We start from the raw sequence: 14,026 nt of genomic DNA, 5'->3' as shown, positions 1-14,026 counted from the left end.
CAGTAGGCCAGCTTAGAACTATAGCCCCTGTGATGTACTTAGAAGTAATTACATCGTCTATTTGATCGATTAATTTTGTCTGCAGTGTAAGACATTACAGTTAAAGCCAGCGCCTTCACTCCGGAGAGAGGACGTCAGCTCTCTCTTTCAAAATAAAAAGAGAACTGTCCTACCCTCCTGAATATGAGAGACATAAAATATAAACAACAAATAACTTTCTGTTTCCAGCCAGAAACTACATTCTCTCGTGAACCTACCTCCGCCCTATACTCTATTGATCTGACTAAAAGGAGCTTGAATATAGTGTGCGTGGATAGCTGTCTTCATCCTTTTGGACGCCAAAAAGTCTCGAGCCCCCCCCCCCTTTGAAAACAACAAACACCGCCCCATTTCTTTGAATTTCTGCATTGTCTTGGTACCGATGAATCGGTCCTCTTCGCATCCCTGTAAATATCCTCCTAACCACAGACGTACAAGTATACAAAGCAGAGTATATGCAATCTTCTTCTTGAGCACAAAGACACATTCCTGGTGCACGCACACACTGCTAAATAGACTATTGAATTCGGCAAAACAGGTGTCGGGTCCCCTATTGAAGGATGCACCCGCTAGCCTGGACTTGGCCTTGCCAGTGAATGCACTCCACCACTCCTTGTTTCCGCTCGCCATACAGTCCACGCTCATCGCAACGCCTTCACTAAACACGCCGAGTCGGAGGAAGATAAAGGGTGAGCCGTCAACTCACTCCCGCCTTTCAGCGCAGTCGAACAAAGAGGGGACGCGGACGCCATGTCCTCTGGTTACCTTCTCTTCCCCCGGAACCTCAGTTATTGCTATAAAATCAATTGCAAGGACAGGATGCAGCAACGTGCAGAGGATTGACAGGATGTCAGCAGGATTATCATCACACTGCCGATGTTCTCTTCGTTTTTTGGCAAAGAGAAAGCTGCCCTCGGTTGTTCTGTTCGGTGACTTAAATCTTTTGAGGTCATCATTCCTTTAAAGAATTTTCTGCGGGCACCGTTCCTTTGGTTTACTTTACTGATTCGGGCAAAAACTCGTGCCAAGTTCATTCGATTTGAACAGAATAACGGGTAGCAAAACAAACACGCACTTTTAAGAGCTGCTCCGAGAGATTTGAAGCGTGCAAAACCTTTCAAACCTACGCCTCTCTAGTTCAGTCCAATTCTCGATGTTGTGAGCAGAAACCCCATATCTGATCCTTCAGAGAAAACACTAATGTTTGTGAGCTTACTGGAACTGGTATCGCGTGTGCATTGATCACATAGTAAGTGCTAAAGCTGTTGGGGGACTAATTTCATGCCAGGTAGGCTCCCAGTGCACGCCTCGTCTCCCTACTCAACCCTGACTGAATAACCAGACCCATCGGGCTTCTTGGCAGGAGGTGCACCGTTGTAGCCTCAGCCCCCAACATCCCACGCTCCCACCCTGCTTCTTTCTGCCTTGTCACTCCACCCCCCCCCCCCCCCCCCCACATCACAGCCAGCACACAGGGGGTTGTGTTCCCCTCGGTATTAAGACGCAACGCTATGTTACAGGTCTATTAGCTAACTAATCTGAGAGAACTTTATTTGATTAGCCCCTCAAGTCTCCTGCCAAGGCCCTTTTTCATCCTTTATGGATTCAGTAACTGTGCCGTCTCCGTCTCCCTGCCCCCCCCCCTCCCCCCTCTCCCTCCTTCTCCTGTCTCTCCCAATCTCTCAATCCCTTCATTTTGTATGCCTGCTCACCCCCGCCTCGCAGCGGTCCAGATCCTGGGCTGCAGCAGCGACTCACGCGAGTCTCCTCGCACCACATGGTCCGATGCAGGCCAAACGATCAATGGGAGAGACGATGAAGGTAAAAAAAAAGAAAAAAAAAGAAAAAGCACAGACTTTGTGTTCCTGGCAAATGGACATTGTGTAGCGATACAAACATTTAGGTGCAGAGCTAACGGCACCTACTGCCTTAAAGGGCTTGTACTTCATCGACCAACTCCCTCTCCTCCAAAACGGTAACATAACCCGAGGTGTGAGGTCTCAGAACATTGCTTGGACGAGATCAGCATCCACAAAGACCGGGTCGCTGGGGGAGTGTTGGTCCATGAAGTGAAGAGGCAGGCCCAAAGTGTTTCACCTGCACCCTCCAGCAGCCGGCTGCTTCCTTTGCATTCATCTCATCGTGACAGGAAGAGGGATTGGGATTCCATTATGGCAGAGAAATCAACATTTATCAACTTGTTGTCGGGCCGTGATCAGTGTGGATTTCATAGAGATATGTTATCGACAAAACATGTCGGTGAAGACATCTGCCAGATTTGACCATTAAAAAAAACAGGAGTATGCTGTGCATACACAACATGAAGCTTTGCAAGCCGATCATTCCCAATCGAATTACTGTACTTTTTTGTATTTTTTGACCTTTGGAGACAAAGATCCTACTAAATAGCCTGTCTGTATATATTTACTAGCCCTTACAGCAACCCTGGCAGCGGCTTTACTGGAAAACTGCGGCATTAAAACAAGCGTCTTTAGTGATGTGATCATAAGTGGACAGCTCAAAGCACTTGTGTGAAAGCACTTAGGATGCATTGAGATCCGATTGCCCGGACCACAATCAGAGAGATGGCCACATTCTTTTAGCAAACAGTATGCGCATACTCACAAATATGTAGAATATTACTACTGACATTCCTGCTATGTAACGTCTCCTGTATGAGCCGCACGTTTACTTTGTTATTCCCAGATAGAGCGATAGTGTGCAACTCAACCGTATTTACAGAGTAAATCTGCTGATCAAAGGGACATGTCACTCAAAGAGTGATTGCTTAAATGCTTTCTCATTGCATTCGACTTTGGTTCCAATCTTTCAATGGGAGTTGGTGACGATAGTAAAAAGAGAAAGTGTGCAGTGCTCAAGTGGTTCGGGAAATGCAGCTTTGATTCACCGCGTGGTCGAGACCTTTGCTCCCGCGCGCTCCAGATGTTACTCCGTCACAGCGCCTCCCCCATTATGTCGGGCCCGCTGCGTGCGACGGCGCCGGCGAGGTGCTTTGGTGGAGGAAGATCAGAGCGAAAGCAGAAGTGACATCAAACAGAGGGGCAGCTACGAGCGTCTTCTCTCAATATGGAGGCGCTGATGGCAGGGCGGCCAAACGGCAGCACCGGGCCCCGGGGCCAGATGAAGTGTACTGGATACATGGTGTATGTACACTAACACACACACACACACACACACACACGAGAGAGAGAGACACGCACAAGGACACACAATCACTCAAGCAAGGATAAAAAAACATTAGGAAAAAAATAATAATAATGCCATCAAAGATAGCCTAATGATATCGGAGGGCAGAGTGTACGGGCTCCCTTTCATCTTCTTCTCCCCCCCCCTCATCCCTCATCCCTCAAAGCTCGATGCAAAGAAACAACGAAGTGGGGAACACAGAGGACTGAGAAGTTGAGTGAGGAAGCCAACCGTGAAAAAAAGAAAGAGGGATGAGCGAGAGCTGAGGCCTCGAAGCAAAAGAATAAAAAGAAATGTCTTTCTTCTTGCATGGGTTGCCCCCCCCCCCGAGCCCCCGGCTGAACAACGCGGCCAGGATTCGGGGCCGGAGACGCCGCTACCGGTCCAATAGATGTCAGTCGAGGATGAGAACGGTACGTGGCGTGGGAGGGGGGGGGTGGGAGGAGCCTCGTGAGGGCTCTGTCGGTACAACGTCAAACAGCGTGCTCGTTAGAAACATCAGCGTCCTGCGACGCGGCCGCCTCTCCCCCCCCAGCGCGGCGAGCGCGTCTGATTTCCACGGATGGCGGCGGTCTATTTTTGGGGTTCGACGGGGTCAAAGGGCCACAGCCTTTGTTTGTTGACACCTGGGGGGGGGGGGGGGCAATGCAGCAGCTGCAGAGGCAGTGGTGGGGGAGCGCATGGGACGCTGCATTCTAGATCTGCGTTTGGCCCACGGAATGCACAATGAGGAGACTGAATCATCCCCCCAAGGCGGGAAATATTCCCTTGTGAACTTCTTTTTTTTTTTTTTTTTTTTTTACAACAAAAATGGTATAATCTCCTTTGGCTGCAGGACCAAAGGTTACCAGCAGCAATGTTTGAAAAAGAGCAGATAAGAAATGTGTGTTTGAAAAAAAAAAAAATACCCACAACTTTTTCAGTACAGCTGGGTAATCCTCCTGCAGAATAATCTTGAAGGAAGCCGCCCCCCCAATTTTCTTCTTCAATTTGAGCAGTCTCAAAAGAAGAGTAAGATTAAAGCTCACTGATTTCATCAGGCCAGGTCAACGTCTTGTTTGTGGTAGCTTAGCACAAAGACTGCAAGCAGGGGGGAAAATTAGCATAGCTCCGTTCCCTAACAGCAAAAATGTGTAATTTCATCTTTTGAAAGTTACGCTGTCTTGCTTTTTGTGTTTTAGCTAAAATAGGATCTTTGTCTCACAGTATTTTTTGGTGTAAAGCAGCTTCAAATTATTAAATTCATCCAACATAAAAGAGATGACGTCAGAGGACACTACCTTTTCGTTGTGGGACATTTACATAACAAACCCAAACCTCTGTGCTAGATGTCAATCAACTCAACTGTCTGCGGGTAAAAATGGCAACAAAACCCCCCAAAAAAAGATATTTCCCCAAATGTCAGTGTTCATTCAAAGCTTTCAAAAAACAAACCGAATGGAGAATAAAAGGTTTGTGAGTTGCACACACAATGTTTTGCCGACAACCCGAAGTAACAGCTTTCTCTGTGCAGCTCAGTTTCCTTTTGCCCATGTAAGTGTGTGCCTTTTTAAAGACCGCTACACACCCTCATGCAATCATTTCCCCCCCCCCCCAGCCCCGATCCCACAGGGGGGAAGAAAGAAACAGATGGGGAATGAAACAGTGCGGCTTGTGTGCGCTCGTTCCACGGACAAGGAGGGGTGCGTGTGTCTACATGTGTGAGGAATGGGCGGGAGGGGAGGGGGGGGGGAGAAACAGTCCTTGTTTGTGTGTATTTGTTATTTTTATTCAAAGAGTATTTACACTGTAAAATGTCATTTCCTCTGCAGTATGTGTGTGTGTGTGTCTGAACACGTGTGCGCGGAGCGAGAACCATGCGGGACTGAGGAACGGCATGAAAGAGGAAGTAATTGGCCAATCGTATGAAGCCTCGTCTTCAGTGTTGCGGTCACACTTCAGTGACTCCAGGAGCCGACTCACTTCTTCTGACCACAGAGGTGCCACGGAGGGAGTGTGCTTACCCTTTCCTGTCTTAACGGATTTATTTCATTTCCTTTTTTCGTTGCCTGAATAACGCAATGAGGGGTGACCTATGCAAACCAGTCCTGTGGCATATGACGCCCCCCCCCCCCCCACCCCCCCACACAATCTTCTCCATCTGCCATGGACGTCAGCGATCCCAAGTGCTCCTTGGTTACCACAAAGCTATTCCTGAAATGTTTGAGCAGAGAATGAACACACATATTTCAGAGATTCATTTCTGGTAGGGAGAAAATAATAATCTATGGTAACAAAAAAAAAAAGAAGCATCTTAAAAAAAAAAAAAAATAGTTGGTTCAACTAATCATAATAAACTGTAAAGGCAAAGAAGCATTTAGCTGGATTATATTGTAGTCCATGGTGTTTCATTCAATGTAAACTCATGGTGACGTATGCTTCATGGCCCGGCTGTTTGTTCCCTCCCACCTTTCCATCAGGTCTGCTTTAGGCCCCCCAGCACCACCACCAGCACCACCACATGGAACGAACACTGTCAAAACGCTCATTAACTTGTTCATTTCAACACAGCCCACACACCGAGTATAAATATTTAAAAGACAAAGATGGAATTTACCAAACTAGTAAGGCACTAAAAGCCAATGTGAATTTACATTCCTAGCCAGCCATTTCATTTATGCTATTTTTAAACCATAATGATGGCTGACTGATGCCGTGGCCCTGCTGACACCTGCTACTGCTATCATCATTCTTATCATTTTAAATATGAATCATGTTAATATTACTGTCGTCATAAACCAACATTACCCTTTCCTAGAGTCTTTGTGCTTTCCCTCCCCCACAGAAGCCTCTGTGGATGGGGGGGGGGGTTCTATCTGATGGTGGTTGTCCCTGCCGTGGTCCCGCCCTACCTGCCGTACACCTGGCTCACTAATCGCAATTATTTGAATCATCTCTGTTATAGGAATTGAATGTATTGGACATCTTTTACATTGAATATTCTGTACTCATGACATTCATTGCATTCTGTCCATCACGGGAGAGGGATCCCTCCTCTGAAGGTTTCTTCCCATTTTTGGGGGGGGATATTTGTCCTTTGTAACTGTACAACGGCATGACGAGCTTCTAAAGAGGGCTCACTTTGTGTCGACGTGAGCTGGGGAAGCGAGCAGTCTGGTCGGCCCCCGCGACACGCTGCGCCGCAGCTCCACAGTTCTGTTGTTTCATGAGAGGTTTTAACACTGCTGCCGGGACGGAGAGAGGATTTAGAGAGAGTCGCGGGGGGCGGGGGGGGGGGGGGGCGAGCAAATCCACACGTCTTTGGTCAGAGGTGTATATTGTCGCCTAAAAGTGGTATTGAAACAGGTAAGGGCCCATTCCGTACGACAGTTGAGCCGTTGTGAGAAACAGCCACACAAATCTAAATTACGGTTTTGAGTAAAAGGTCTCTGGCAGCCATGCCTCCAAATGCCTCAGCCCCTCCAACTGTCACATAACGGCTGCAGTGATGCATCGCGTCCTTAGCCTTGTATCCAACTGTTAAACATCGCTTGATGGATCAGAAATGGCATTCTTCTCCTTTTTTTTTTTTTTTTACACTTGAGTTAAAGGTGACGGGGTTTATTCTACAAAACACAACTCGTGCCTGCAGGTGAAACTTTTTAACAGCCCATAAAACAAAAGCCCGGGCAGATTCGGGTGCGGGGACATGCGCAATCCGTGTATCATTCTTTCCTTCGTTTTAAATCCGAAAACCGCCACAATTTCCGCCCCACAAAAAAAAAAAAAAATGTTCCATAGGATTTTGTTTATCAGTTGAACAACAAAAGGACGAATGATACACGGATCATGCGCCCGCTTGAACGCAGCATTAATCAATTAGTCCGAGCGAATCAATGCCCCCCCCCCCCCGCCCAGCTTGGCGGGCGGACGGCACTCAGGTGTAATTAAAATTGTAACTATTGACAAATCAAGATGGATGGAGTTCTCCTCGGCTTGTTCCGCTCAGCGATGAGACAGAGAGGCTCTACCGTGGAGCAGCTAAAAGCACGTCACAAGGCGACAGAGATGCGCTTGTTTTGCGTGAGGCGGGCCTCCGCGCAAACGTGGCTCGAGGTGCCTGAGTCGGGGGGGGGGGGGGGGGGTCGAGCACAAGTGTCCAAGCGGGTCGAAGCCACGCGTCCAGACAACCAATCCGTCCCTCACTCTTGTCCCCTTCCATTATCACTGGGTCACTGCGATTGAGCAGGCGGCTAAGAGCAGCAAGTGGTTTGGTCGTGTGTGAAGTGCACCCGAGCTAATGGCAATCAAGGTGTTAATCTAACAAACAGACATTGCTCAAGTGTGAAGGAGTGCTTTGAAGGGGCTTTCTCCAAAAGTGGGTAATGTTCTTGATCATCGTAGACGTTGAAAATGAGGTAAGCTTCTCAATTAGCCGATGATCTAGGTGTCTGGGAAGGTAGTAATCGAGGACTTTGAGGTGGTGGTGATGGAAGAGGAGCTGGCTGAAGAAGCCAGTGACAAACATGTCAGATATTTGTGCTATGTTGCTCTTCAATAGGGCAAGTTGGAAACTTTCAATGGGAATATACGGAAATAAACAACATGTTGCTTTGTAATGAGCAGACATGCATGCAGATATTTCTGATACAGATGTTAAAATGCCATTTTTGACTGATCCATTTGTGAGTAGAATTGTATTCTTTCAGTTATCCACAAAAACATTAACACTTTTACATGACCCCTTTATTTTGGGAGTGTGCTCACATGTGTGCGCACGTGTCTGTTTGTGCTCTGCGGATAATTATAAATGTTTTAAAAAAAAACGAGACTTTATTGGGCAGGGGGGGGGGGCGGGGAGCCCACTCTATTGAACGCTAGGGCAAACACTGGAGGTGATGGTGTACTTTGGTGTGGAAATAAATACACGGCAATTTCACCCGTTTTGAGCCCTCAATAAGTGCAAAGTGTATTCTTTGGCTAATTATACAAAGACAGAATCTCTACCAACTGCACAGCAAGCAATGTATCATTCAGCACGTCGTTCCTTAAAAGCACCAGAAAAGAAAAGCCAGTAATTGCCAGTCAAATGAAAAATTCAAACCGCTGTCTACTCTACTGACAGGTGCGAAATTGAGGATGGGAAATTTTGAGATCCACCAAGAATTCTCCCCGCAGTATTCAACATATTGGACTGTGAAGCCAAGTCGCTTCCATTATGGCGAACACTCTAAGTTCCAACTTGACTGTCACACTGCATTTAATTCAATGCGCCGCATGCTTCAACTATCATCCCTCTCTGCCCTTCCCCTTTTCTCCATCTTCAATATGTCTGCTGTTTATCTTTTATCTTTTGGGATTTGAAGAGAGAATACATTTGTCATTGTCTAAACGCATGGTCCAACGAAGGGTACGTCGAAACCTTAGTGCAGACAAGACTTTCAATTTTCCTCTAACTGACATTTTTTCCTTAAGAATTCAGAATAGGAGCTCATTTAAATTGATGGAGGTCTCTCCTACCTACTTTTTACCTATCATGAGCCAATTGATGGCGAGATGGCGGAACACTTTGGAGTCATAAAGACGGATATTATTGGGAGTCGTGCACATTGACTGCCACGGATCTCTCCAACTGGAATACTCTTCCGTAAATAATTTTGCCATCGGTAGGGGCGTTTGCGTAGATTCCGATATGCAGGATGCCCAGACATGATCACAAATGCATCACCGGTCCTATGCTTTAGGATAAAAAATGTATTTAAATACAGAAAAGACGGTGTAAAGAAGAGGGCTGGCAGATAAGAGGCACCAGAGGCTGCGGGAGACATCGCATTTGATGCTATGCCATACCTGGGGGGATTAGAGAGAGACGCCTGTATCAAAATGTTAAGGTGCCGCCCCGCATAAATATATTCAGATGTCATTAGACGGTGGAATCTAAAACATAGCCCTCCAAAAATAGAAAGCCCATTCAGAACCAAATGAATAAACAAGCTCGTTCCTTCCCTATAATGTGTGAGTAATATCTCACAACAGTGATCTTATCCTCCAAATGCATCTTGAAGCTGGAGGCAGAATAAGTCTCATGTTCTAATGGTTCTCTTGATTCCAAATTATTATTATGTAAAGCATAGAAATGTGTTCTCTCATCAAATCAAAGCACCTCACAAATCAAAGCTAAGGCAATTACAATCTTATTCCGCCCTTTCAAATGGCAACAGCTGTTTCCCTTGGTCAAAATTGCAACATAATTGCACACGGTAGCATATGGTTATGGCTGATTAATTCAACTGGGGGTGAAGGCCCCATTATTCCTGCATGGGATGGGTAAATAGGCAGTGGATCCAAGTGCTGGATAGACGGGTAATGGGATGGCAAAAAAAGGGAATGGGCCTTTGATGAGACGTCTGTTAAAAATTGCGAGATTGTCAGAATCGATCAGGCCCTCCACCATCCCAATGTGGGCCATTACATTGATTTGCTTGTCATCCAGATGCTTCAAGGGAGAATCATGCCAGCGGTATCAAACTACGGAGAAAGGAGAAGCAGTTTAAGATAAATCCATTTTCAACCCTAAAAAACATGTCTCTGGCCCTTTCTTTGTTTTAGTCCCAGGGGAGCGCAGTATGTTGGTGTTTGGTGAGTTTGGGGCGTGACGACGGCAGAAGGACTGCTCACAGGCCGATTTGTAGGGACATCAGGTTGAGCAATAGTGGAATCGATAGTTGAGAGCGAAAAAAAAAAACCCACAATAGCATAAATCATGAAGAGTTAATCTAATGCAGATAGATATTCGGCTAAAATGTATTTCAAGTACATATTGATTTCATGCACGGAGCTTCATTGGGTGCCAAATTTGTCGATAAAAAAATCCTATTGCCGTCCTCTAGCTTGAACTGGCCACTTGTACACAGACCCACACCGGCAAGCACACACCTCCTTATAGACACATACAGATTCACAGCCCACTTACAAACACACACACTAACACAAAACACTTTCCCCAGGGAACAGCAATTACAAGGTTCAGAGGTGGTTTCCCAAGCCCCCAGCCAATCTGAGTCCATTTCTCTTATAAACACACACTGCTCCACCTGAGCGAGTCTGGTTTGGGGGCCTCCTGAAGCTAGTGTCACTCCAAAGGTCCACAGTCATTTCCATCGAGCCGAATGAGGGATGATGCTGGTAAACAAGACTTGACTCTGGCTCCCCACCGCCTGTCCCTGCATGCATAATGGCCCTCTTAAAGAGCAAGAGAAAAGTTTAAGTCCATAATCACATCCTACCACTGGCTTATCATTGTTTAGCTGTCACTCTGGAGCCCACTTTGAAGGACATGTGCAGGCGTACGCGGTGCCGCTGAATCTGATGTGTGGTGTAAAAGTGCAGAGGGCCTCCAGGTGCTAATTTGGGAGTGCAGAAGCATGGGTTGGCTTGGCTCAGCAGATATGGAAACACAGGATACGCTTCCACCGCCGCGGTATTAAAATAAGATGGAATGCCCACGGTAAATCCTTCAATCCATTTTCTGCACAAAACCCTGTTCGGGCCGAAGCTTTATTGTTGCGACTCGAACACAGTGGAGTCAAAGCAGCAGAAGCAGCAGCAGCATCAAAAGAAAACCGCTGCAGTGCTGAAAAGCACAAGTACAATACACATAATAAGCAATCAGGGTTCCTTCCTAATGTTCAAAGGTAGAATACCACTGCCTGTACATAGTGGCGCACAAGCTTAGCTTTTACAAATAAATCCTCCAAACCACCCTTCCACCTAAGATCTACCTCGACGTGAAAATATGCATATCCTAAAAAAACAAGCTGCAGAGAGAGCAATAGTTCCTCAGCATGTCATTCGACTTGCCCTGGTGCACAGCAAAATGATCAAACCAGCTGTATAACAGAATAATCCACTTCACTCCAATTAGGATGTACGGCTCGGCAACGATAATCAGCCGGTCACTGCGAAAGCCAAAAGGTAGACAAGTGATTCACTTTTTTTTATGGGCCAAATTGTTTTGGTCAACGTGTCAGGGCAGCAAGGCAGTTGAAAGAGTACAATCAATCCAATATGGAGGCTTACGTAACTGGTGTTTCAAATAGCGGGGCAGGTTGAAATGTGAGGATTAAAGATTTTAGAATGTATTGTACTGTACGTGGGAGATGAGAGGGAGAAGTCGTCGTGGCCACCGAACAGGAAGCTGTGAAATGGCTGATTGTGGCGCGCCATTGTCCCCCAGAAGCACCCTCAAGAGGACCGAGACGGTTTTTTATGTCATCTCGCCCCCAAATTAGGCTGACCTTATTTTAGCCTGCCGCATTAAAAGTATTTCAGGGATTCCTGAATTTTCAGAGCAGCGGAATCCAAAGTCCAACCATACATCATGGCTGTACTTTGGGGTGATTCACAGGGAATGTTTTCTAAGCCTTTAATGCTGGTATAATATATGATGTGGATCACTATGCGGAGGCAGGTCCGTCTTTAAGGGTATAATCGCAATTGGCAGGTGAAGGTGGAAAAAGCTCAGGTTCAAGATGCTTGAGAGATGTCAAACCTTCCTCGCACCTCACACTTTACGCGAAAACAGACGTCAGTAAAAGTGAGGACAGAAGCTGATGAGGCCCTTGAGAATCAATGATGTAACATATATTCATATTATTTCATATTAAAGGAAGGAATCTTTTACGCAAAGTGGTGCACACTTCAAAATCTTTTTGGGGTCGATACAACTTTTCAATACCACTGTCAGAATAATTATAGATCCTACTTTTTGTAGTGAGTAAGTAAACATATTCCTACTACTACTAGTGAGAGGAAGGCCTGTGTCGAGTGCTGAGTTTTGTGTTTATGTCCATATATAGATTCATTGATACCATCCCGAGGCCTCGCTTTCGACCACATCTGGAGAAAACTTTTAGCAGTAGTAGTAGTAGTAGTAGTGTTAAGGACCATATAAAAGGATCTGTATGTCTAAATGAAATTGAGGATCTGTCAGCAAGTCACTATTCTCCTCTCCCTGCTTCTCTTTTTCCTCCTGGTTACATGACTGAAGACCTCGTTGCGTGTTGTTGTTGGGAACAGGGCGGGGGGCGGGGGGCAGGGTCGATGAAAACAGCCCCACTTGTAGGAGCTGTGGAAGTGCTCTCTGGCGAAGGAGAAACAAAAGGTCTTTCAGTTACGCCTCTCCCTTCGGACTTGCGACTATCGGGGACCTCGGGTGGGAAGTTTTGTTTTATCGAACGCAGCGCAGTGAAACCTTCGACATCCCTCTGAGAAATCCATCGCTGGACTTTGACCGTGAGTTTTCTCGCCAGGCCTGAATACTGAAAGCGCTATGTTGTGACCTTTCGCGGAGGTGCGGGCCGCAGGGATCTGGGACGGCCTCGGTGCTTACGTTTTGTGTTTCCTTTTTGTTTTTACAGGGCACAGCTGCTAACGGGGAAACAGCCATCCTTTGTCTGTCAACTAGGACGGGCGACGAATCAGGGGATTTGTAGTCTGGAGACCCCAACCTCAACACCATCCCCACGATTCATTCCAATCGCAATGGGCTTCTTTTTCTGCGACTTTGGCCAAATCCATCACGTCGGTTTCCAAACCTATCCAACAGAGAACGGACAAAGAACGTACGTGCCGCGGGATAAAAGAGTGGCTCGTATAAAAGACCAGCCATGGCCCAAACATCTAAATGCAGGGCTGCAGGTATCCGCTGTCTGTGTTCTACCGCCATGCCACTGGAGAACAGCTACTCCAGGGCTCTCAAATGCACCAAAAAAAAAAAAAAAAAACACCACCCACACATGTCGACATGTCCCGACAACCCGTTCGGTGGAGCAGAGTTCCGTCGAGGAGACAAAAGATGAATACACTGGAGGCCCGACAGTCTAATCCTGCCACATGCAACGGCAGCTTCCACCTTTTCATCTGCAAGCCGCGGACGTGTTTGCCCGCGAATTCCCGCCGCACGCCTGCGATTACGCGCCCTACTTTGGTGGCTTTGGTTGATAAGAATGCATTTCATTTTGACTTCCCTCTGAGGCAGTCGGAAAGGTGCCTCTGAACTGCTTGCATTTCATTGCGGGCGTACAGTTTCAATTCAATCTTCTACAAGAATTAAAGTTGGAGATGACCTCCTTGACTCCCGTTACGGAGGCACAACACAGTGACCTAAAAAAACAGGCCGCATCAGCAGTGAACCCCCCCAAAAAAGAGAAACCCCCTACACTGTCATAATCATCCTCATGGATGCTAATCTGGGTGCCCCGCCTCCGACAGAACAAAGTCCTCAACTCCCTCTAAAGCTCCTCAAGTCGAGCTGTAGCACATTCAGGCTAATCTGCAGACGTTGAGTGATGCAGAAGTATGTATGCCAAACATGACAGTCCAATAGAGCCCCCCCCCCCCCCTGCTGTTTCGGGCCCTGAAATAGATGTGTTTGGAAATGCCGAAAACAGCAGGCAGGCAGGCCCGGCAATCGCGTCGCCGTGACCTCGGTTAAAAGGATCGGGAGTGAAGAGCGGGACGGACCAGACAGCTCCTAGAACTGTCACTTTAAACAAAACATCCAGGGCGAGTGAGGCGGATGGCCTGTTTTTGGTCCACGACATACGAATACGAGTGTGTTTACTGCATGTGTCGGCTTCCCAAAAATGGTGCGTGTGAGTGCACGAGGCCTTTGTTTGGAATGCAGCACGCTCCACTGTTTTCAGATTAGCACGCCGCGCCGACTGACAGACCAAGTGTAAATTATCAGCCGGGCACTGAAGATTATTAACTTGTAAAGCTCTGTTTATTTTCCTCGCTG

General features: G+C 46.9%; 2 protein-coding genes across 3 annotated transcripts in view; one reads left to right on the top strand and one right to left on the bottom strand.

The window, feature by feature from the left end:
- Nucleotides 1–14,026, top strand: part of rpl38 (ribosomal protein L38) — a 420,537-nt gene that overhangs the window by 261,422 nt on the left and 145,089 nt on the right. Inside the window, exon 1 of one of the 2 annotated variants that reach the window (XM_062559875.1) lies at nucleotides 5,064–5,078. The exons of the other annotated variant lie outside the window; for it this stretch is intronic. The gene's annotated coding sequence lies outside the window, so the exon portion shown is untranslated. Of the gene's footprint in view, nucleotides 1–5,063; nucleotides 5,079–14,026 lie in introns of those variants that run through there. 2 annotated transcript variants of the gene reach the window in all.
- The window catches only part of sdk2b (sidekick cell adhesion molecule 2b), a 187,677-nt gene that overhangs the window by 171,075 nt on the left and 2,576 nt on the right, over nucleotides 1–14,026 (bottom strand). The gene's annotated exons all lie outside the window — the stretch shown is intronic.

Source organism: Pungitius pungitius, chromosome 21 (genome assembly GCF_949316345.1).
Source record: "Pungitius pungitius chromosome 21, fPunPun2.1, whole genome shotgun sequence".
Classification (NCBI taxonomy): domain Eukaryota; kingdom Metazoa; phylum Chordata; class Actinopteri; order Perciformes; family Gasterosteidae; genus Pungitius; species Pungitius pungitius.
Note: the sequence above shows the minus strand (reverse complement) of the source record. Positions and strands in the feature narration are given on the sequence as shown.